The sequence below is a fragment of the Trachurus japonicus genome, chromosome 23, assembly GCF_045865225.1.
Source record: "Trachurus japonicus isolate A0001 chromosome 23, Traja_1.0".
Taxonomy (NCBI): Eukaryota; Metazoa; Chordata; class Actinopteri; order Carangiformes; family Carangidae; genus Trachurus; species Trachurus japonicus.
In genome coordinates, this window is record NC_140929.1 from 17,871,940 (window position 1) to 17,880,541 (window position 8,602).

Here is an 8,602-nt window from a genome sequence, read left to right on the forward strand (position 1 = left end):
GTCAATGTAAACGGTGAAAACAGTGTCTTTGGTGATTGGAATAGAAAAGAATCAGTTCAATATGATGGATATCTGAGACATGTTTTACATCCTAAATCTTTCTGTTCATATTGTTCCATTGGATTATTAATATGACATGGACTTTTTATGTTATGAACATGAGGTGGGAAGCCTCTCTTTCTCCTAAAACATCATTTAATCAACATGTCTTCAGAGTTGTCACCAGAAGCAGTGCTAAAAAAAAATAAACGAACCAAAGACCTCTGATCGTCACACGTCGTGATCTGAACTCAGATTCAGATGTAGCCGTCGCTTACTGCACTTAACGAATAACTACCTTCAGAAAAAAACTTTTCAGACAGAGCTAACTTTGGTTATGGAATCATTTTTGCCATTTCAGTTTCCACACTTATAATATATCATAATGTGAGTGTTCGGAGGTTTTCAGTTAAGAGTTAAAATGGGGAAAAAAAAGAAGAAGCTGTAAACGTTGAAACAGGGACAGAAACACAGAGAAGTTGAGCTGCAGCCATCACAGGAACCCCATGATAAACTGTCTCTGGTGCTATTCAAAAGGAACTGATGGAGTTTGTCCAGTTAGTCTTGTAGTATAATACACCTACACCTGTCTCTGTCTTCTTACACTTCATCTCTTCATCTTTTATTTAATCTGTTCAGTCCTGCTGAGAAAAGAACACACCAACAAATTAACATCACGGTTTACTGATCCGGGAGTTTGAAGGCAGATACATGTATATATTTTTTTGCATTATTTATTTTTTTCCATGTTTTTCTTGAAGGTGTTGATGCTCATATTCAGTTTATTTAAATGGGATGTTGTTTGGCTTCACTACAATTAAAGGGGTACTCCAAGAATTTACTACTCCTTCGAAATTGATGCAGCAGGGGTCAGTATATCCCGGTGAAGGCAATGTCCAATAAACAATTAATATTACTTTACACACAAGGAAATCTGATACTTTTACATTTGACCTTCTCTCTCTTAGAAATGCTTTCTAGTTCCACAGATGTATGGTCTGTGAAAATATGCTTGATGACATCATTTGAGGTATTCTTCAGACTCTGCAGAAAACATCCTCCAGCTGGATGAGGAGGGTGAAACAGGTGGAGTGGCCCTTTAAATAAAACCAGGAAGTGTTTATTTTTCAAACAGATTTGCCATCATAAAAATAATTTTGTGTTTAACCTAAATACTAATTAACATAGAACTAAAGTAGCAGCCAGGGCCGTTGCTAGGAATTCTGGGCCCCCTGAAAGAATACTAAAGTGGGCCCCGGCCCCCTGACTTTTCCAATTTTTTTTCTTAGACTACGTACAGTACGTATTATCATTTTTTATTTAGCCTACTTTGTTTTGATGCTAATGCAGCATTACTATGAGTATTAGTCAGGGTCTTATGCAGAATAATTCAGTCATACAAAGATTAGATTACTCTGGTTTTTTGTGGGCCCTACTGGGAGCTGGGCCCCTAGAATTATCATCACCTTTCTCCCCTATACAACGGCCCTGGTAGCAGCACAGATGCATGATGTGAGAGATTTTGCTGATGGTGCTGCTGCAGATTCCCGGTTGCGTCTAATCACTGGATCACACTGACACAAGCTGCTGTATGCAGAGCGGAGCGCCTTGTCTCACAGCCAAACAGCTCATGTTGTCTATGAATAATACAGTATGTATGCGTTTTGACAGGAGTGATATTTTCATTTAGTAGATACTCTATGGTTTCTGTTGTGAGGTGAGGTCTCGCCTCGTTTAGTGTCAAACTCATTTTCTGTGTCGTAATAGAGATATTATCAGTCTTTTATTTCTCTGCTCTGGATCCGTACAATTCTATTTATGTGTGTATGCTAGATGACTTGAAATCCATGACTGTGCCACTTTATCAAAAAGGAGCGAAATTATCAACGTCATTTTTTTCCCCCACAAGGTTGAGAAGAGTTCAGGATCTACATCAACACTGAGTTTAGCCAGACAATTCATTTCTCAAGGACCAAAACCAGCTTTTTTACTCCCCCGTGTGTTGTAGTTGTGTTAGTATACATATATCATCATCTGAATGTTTATAGACACGTTCCCCCAACTCAAAAAAATGATTGAAGGAAACGGTGACGTAAACTAAACCCCCAGAAGTCGATTAGAGGCTCCTTCACATCTAGAAGCTAGTTTTATCTGCCTCAAAAGCCTCGTGATTCAGCTAATAATATGTAATTTCCCCCCTCTTAAGGCTTGAACTCGGTCTTCCCATGAACTTGTTCAAGGATTTAAAAACCCCTCCACCGGCCAGGACTATGTTGTGAGGTGTTTTGTGTAACAATGTGTACATATTGTTGTAGACACTTGAAGGAAACCGTGGAATGACGGAGAAACTGCTCATTAATATATTCATTCATTCACTGATGAGTTTTTATGTTGATAAAATGCTTCAAAATAATAAAATTAAACACTTAAAGTTTTAAGGGTTCTTTCTTCTTTTTTTTATTGCTGTGGGAGAAGTGGTTCTCTAAATTAAGACCACATTTCCCATAAACCCTCAAGTCCTGAAGAGGAAAGTTTTTCAAGGTCCCATACAGTTTAAAGTAGACGTTTGTATAAGCAGAAAACCAGCGTTCCATTCCCCGACGGGGAGCCACTTGCAATTTTCCAGATTGCTCCATGTTCTCAGTGAATCTTGCCTCCTCTCTTGACATTTCCACTTTGTCCTCAGCATCCTTTTCATTGTGGTCATTCTCATACTGCTTCTCTGAGAACATTCATTCACACAAAAGTTACTATCCAAACCTCATGATCTTTTTCTCACAACTTTCACAACTTGTTATGAACGTCCTTTGCATCATTAATCAACACCTGACACACTGAATTTTTAGTCGATTTCATTTCCATAACCAGGCTCATCCATCAACCTCTGTATTGTAGCCTTTACGTTTGCAGCCTTCTTTTGGTTAAGATTTTCTCAGTGTCTCAAAGTCACTTTTTATAGCTAGATTCGCTTTTTCTGTACAGTAAGCTTTGCTGTTCTCCATCAATTCCATAATCAGTAGGCACATCCTCCAAATTATCATTTGCGGCTGCTTCACCAAACTCGATCTCATCATCTTGTTTTTCATCCATTTTACCATTGTTTTGAATCACACACAAAACCCAAAACATTCTCCAAAAACACCACATAGCTAGTCTACTTTGTCTTGTTTTGAACACCAAAGCTCTGGGATTAACCCGCTCAGTTTATTTTCTGTGTGGACACTTTTTTTTTTCCCCACAATTGTTAAAACACATTTTTCGAATCCTCCTATCCTTTTCTCAGAATTCTAAACACAAAACTCTTTTCTCAAACTACATTCACAAAACCTCTGATTCTTTTTGCAAAACCAAACCATCGCCTCAAAATAGTTTTACCAAAACCGAAACATGTTGCCAGATCTTGCTTTACAGTAATCGGTCCAAATAGAAAAACTGCTGAGCAGTCTACACTACACCTGCTGATCACATTACATTATAGCACATGCATTTTCTGTCTCCAAAACTATAGAAAAAAAAAGATTTCACAATTCTGTGGATTTAGCATTTACTCTGCATTCATAAAACATAATACTGTGGGAAAAAAAGTAATTTTCATCATTTCATCAATGTAATTTCTGGAATGTATATATACACATACACACAGTAACTTTCATTGATAAAACAGTACAGTAAAGTACATTCTACCTGCTGTCTTGTCTAAAATCTCCGGATTACTGTAGTATGGACATAGAGAATGTTTGGTTGGACCCTTTGTCCTCCCTCATTGTCATGCACAAAGACAGACTGAATGTCATCATAAATGATCACTCTTTGTCTCCTTGCATTCTAACGTGGTTTATATTGGTTTTCACATCATGAGAAACAAGATACATTTTCAGTCGTTGTGTTTGACGGATGACACGTGTTTTAGTAACAAAGTTACTGTAGCTGACATCAAACACTTGAACTGAATGGATCATTTTTGCATGTGATGCTCAAACAATGAGGGGATGTTTATGATTGAGTTTGATGATTTATATAAGAATGAACTAATAAGTTCTGTGCAGTTTTGTGATCTTTGTGCAGATTAGTGGACTGATGAATTAGAAATCATGCACTGATGTGAACAACAAAATACCCGTTCAGAGATTTGAACTCAGTGTTTCAACAAATGTTTTTCTCACTTGAGCCAAAGAGAATGAGACACAAGGTGTAGAGCAGGCCTGGTGGTTGCAGCGCTCGGCCGCTAGAGGGCGCTCTTTGCACACAGCAGTCTACAGCAGTCCTCAGCCGCTCTTATGAATGAACATTGTTTATAACTTTATAGTCTTCATGGGGGGAAAAAAACAAAAAAACATTTGGTTTTATTGACCTTTGTTCTTCTAAAAGATCAAACTCTCGTGTTTAACAGGCGGGAATCTTTTCAAATCGCGTTAGTATGGTGAACAGGTGGAGACCATAGACAGCCAGCAGCCTGGGTCACTGCCATTAAGGCGAAAATCACGTGTTGCACTTGTTTGTGTCCCCACGCACACTTCAGTCATAAAGCTGCAGAATTGCTTCCATTGATGAGTCAGTAAGACGTGATTGCATGGCCGTTAAAAAATGCATAGTGACGTATGAGGAAACTTTGATGTGGTAATTGAAAGCCGCTATGTCATGTCCTCCTTCACTATTACAATAATGACATTTTAATGACATTAGAGTCATTAGGCTACAGACTCGGGGCCGGTTCATTCACCTCTCCGGTGTATGTGAACATGATTAGTTCTCAGTCAGGTTTGATTGGATCACTCGGACAAGGACTCACGGCCGCACGTGGACACCTCCTCGTGCACCCGGTAACGTGCGGGCCAGTGACCATGAATGGAACCAGGTTTCTAGTCTACACCGAGAAACCAGGTTACTACAATACTGTAGGAAACAACATCAACAACAGAGTCACACAAATGAGTTTAAAGGCACGTGACGCCTTGGTGGCCCCTCCGTGGCCCCGTTATTATCAAACATACATAACTACAAGGTCAATGAATATCATACTATACAAATATCAAATAGGCCATGCACCTGTGTTGAACTACATGAACATATAAAAGTAAAACACACGTGTTGAACTACATTAACATATAGCCTAATAGTAAAACACACGTAATTATTCTAAATAAATGTAGGCTATTGGAAATGGAGACAGTCTCATATTGAAGACTGCAATACAAATACATGTTTATGTTTATGAATATAAATGTCCCATAGCCTGTCAATATGTTGATTCAGAGTCCAATATGACAACATTAATATAAGCCCACTTAAAAATACATATAGGCTATGTTATAAACCTAACATAGGCCATATCTATCTTCATATCTTCATCCTCTTGTATGTGGCAGCAACACTCATAATGTCACATACTATCACATTCATAGGTGTCTCGTATACACATTTAATTATCAGCACATAATGTTGACTTTTCTGACTTTATATGCACCATCTGACATCTAGTGTCAGCCTGATGTAGAATAAACACATGGTCATTTTAAAAAGGCTTTAAATAGGTACAGTAGTAGTCCAAACTGCAGAGTGCTGACCCTACTGGACTGGAATATTTTAATCAATATCATTGTATTATTTTAGTTTTCTCCAGTTTTAGAGTGGAAATGGGAAACAAAGCAGCAGCATGCAAAAGAACAGGAAACCCAGGAGACTGGAGCTCTCAGATAACTTTGACCAAGGTATCAGACAAGATATTTACTATTTACACGCTGTGATAGTTTCCAAAGGGGGGGCTACTAGCTACTAACTATGCAGGGTGGTCAAACCTTTGCTGTGGGCCCTTTTCCTTTCTGTCAGTTTGAAAATGTAAAAGATAAAAATGAAAAAAAAAGAAGAAAAAAAAAGATATTGTTTAAAGGGACAACGAGGAGTTTTGGAAAGTGAAGTGTTTTCACACTACATTTCCCATGAGCCTCCACACGCACGGTGACATTCTTGGACCGGCGCAAGACGGAAGAAAGCAAAAATATTTGCCAAGAATGTTTTCATTCATCAAGAATGAAAGTCGGAGGTTGGAAGACGATCAGATACCGTTCCGACCATAAACGGCGATGGATGGCTCGCTCAGCATTTCCTCCACTAATAATAATAACAAAATAACGATAAAGACAAAACAATATATATTGATACAAGTGTTAACAAGTGTAGGTAATGTAGATTCATCAACATTAATATAAGACTTTTTTATAACCAAATACAAACTTCCCATTGTCCCTTTAAAATGTAAAGGGAATGTGTCATTTGTAACTTTATGCCATTTGGAGATCATTTCATCTTGCTGAACAGACATTTTGACAAACGTTTCCTGTAGTTTACAGGTGATGTCGATTGCTGATCTCAAGGATAAGGGTCATACATGTATTCAGTCTTCAATCGGTTGTTTTTGGCTTCACCTATGTTTTGAAATTCCTGGCCGCATCGGTGACTGAATGAAAACATCTCAGATATTCGCTGGCTGCGCAGAACCAGGCCCCACCAGGAACACGGCGTCCTGGAGAGAGAGACAAGGACATTCCTCTGTGAGGAGTAAAAGAAAGCAGGGTGTTTCCCTCAGGGGACCAGGGTGGAGCTGCCGACACACAGAGGTCACCAACGGGACGACCTGCCCGCCTCCAAACCTCCACCAGCTGAGTGGGGAGACTACACATCTTAAACTTTCTGACCCCTGAAGCCAGCTGACCTATAGGGAACAAACCTCTATTTATCCCTCATATGTTTACAGTGATAAAACGCCTGCAGGCTAAAGGAGAGAAAAATACAGAGTGTTTGTCAATCACTCCACAAAAATGAACACAACAAAGTTATATAGCTATGAATAAATTAAAATATTCAAGATTTTATTGGTTATTAATACCCAAGGGTAAAATTCTTGTGCAGACAGGAAATGTGGCAGTCCAAACCAACACATTAAAATAAATAAAAATACACTACAGTCAGAAATAAATAAAGATACACTAAAGATAAAACACAAAACATTACAATATTAAATATAAAATATAAGTGTAGTAGTTTTTATTCTATAGCCTACATCTGAAACCTGCTGACACATCTATGACTCAACATAAAAACATACACATTCCCATTCATATGTAGGCTGAAGCCGTTTTCAATTTCACATCACTGCTAAAACTTCCAATATCTCACATCCTCCTAAAATCTCCATGACTGCGTCACTATCTGTGTTTCCCGGTCACTTACGATGTTTCCGAGGAGGACACTGTACTTTCTCCACAGACAGCCTATAAATGGGTTAACGAGCCAACACGTGACACGTGACCGGCGCGTTATATAATATATAGGTCAACACGTTTCTGGCTGGCACGTGCAGTCTTCTCTCTTACATAAAGTCTCGTGCAAAGGTCTCGAATTACACTATGTAGGTGAGAGCCAAAGATCGTCAACTTTAGAGGTGATGTATCACGTCGATTTTTTTTTTTCAAAACCAAGAAAATAGGATCATAGAGTATATTTGATAAAGTTTCACAGGGATTTTGTTGTTGTAGTTTTTGTTAAGACATTTGTTAAGCTAATGGAACAGAAGCAGGGCCATGTGTCAAACTGTTGGAAAGCCATTCATGCTCTCTGTCTCTGCCCAGCTTACTGGCCTCCTGCCCTAAGTCCAGATGTCCACCGACTTTCTCCGTATCTCCTTCCACCTGCTGCTCACCTGTTTTCTAGTTCCAAACACTGAAACAGAAACTCATCTACGTATCATATTCCCAATTCTTTAATTTGTCAGATATTTTGCCAGTGAATTCATATGTTTCCCCTGCTGTGGACTCTCCTGTCTTCTGCCTGTGTCCATATAGCTACCTGTTGTCTGGCTGCCTGTCCATCTGTCTAAGTCTGGTCCTCATCCCTTCTTTCCCTCCACCAGCCTGTGTGTTTTCCCACCACCAGCCATGTGTCCTTCACTGGGACACAAATAGAAATAATGTATTTAGTTAAGGTTCTTAATACGGTGCAGCAATAACTCTAAGTCCTATTAGGCTGCTTTCACCACATCTGTCGAGGGGAAGCTTCTCTTTTACCCAGCACAGGAATGTTTCTATTTATCCACTAATTACTATAATGAAAAGCGTACAGGCTAATGTTCAAACAGGCTAAACCTTTAAATGAGTGACACCTTATAAGCCACTTCATAAAAAACACTTTTACAGAGTTGTCTTTTATGTGATGCCATGTCTTATTGTCTTTCTGTCAACTTTTACTGCATTAACTGCTTTTTTAATTTGATTTAATCACCTCTAATCCTGAATCTCTTAGTATTGTTTCAAATCCTTTTTGTTATTGCACTGTTTTATTAGCTGTTCCTATGTGTGTCGTAATACTTTTACTTTTTATGCCTTTTGTTGTTTTGATTCTTTCCATCGGTGCGTTATGTTGTTTTAGTGCTTATTCCCTTTTTTTATTCTTTCCATCTTGTTTCATTGCTTACACCTTCTGTCCTTCTGGTGTCAGTTTATGTCCTCAGCTCTCTATTGCCTGTGTTGCTCATTGTTCTCGGGTGTTCCTGCTTGTCAAACCATTTTGT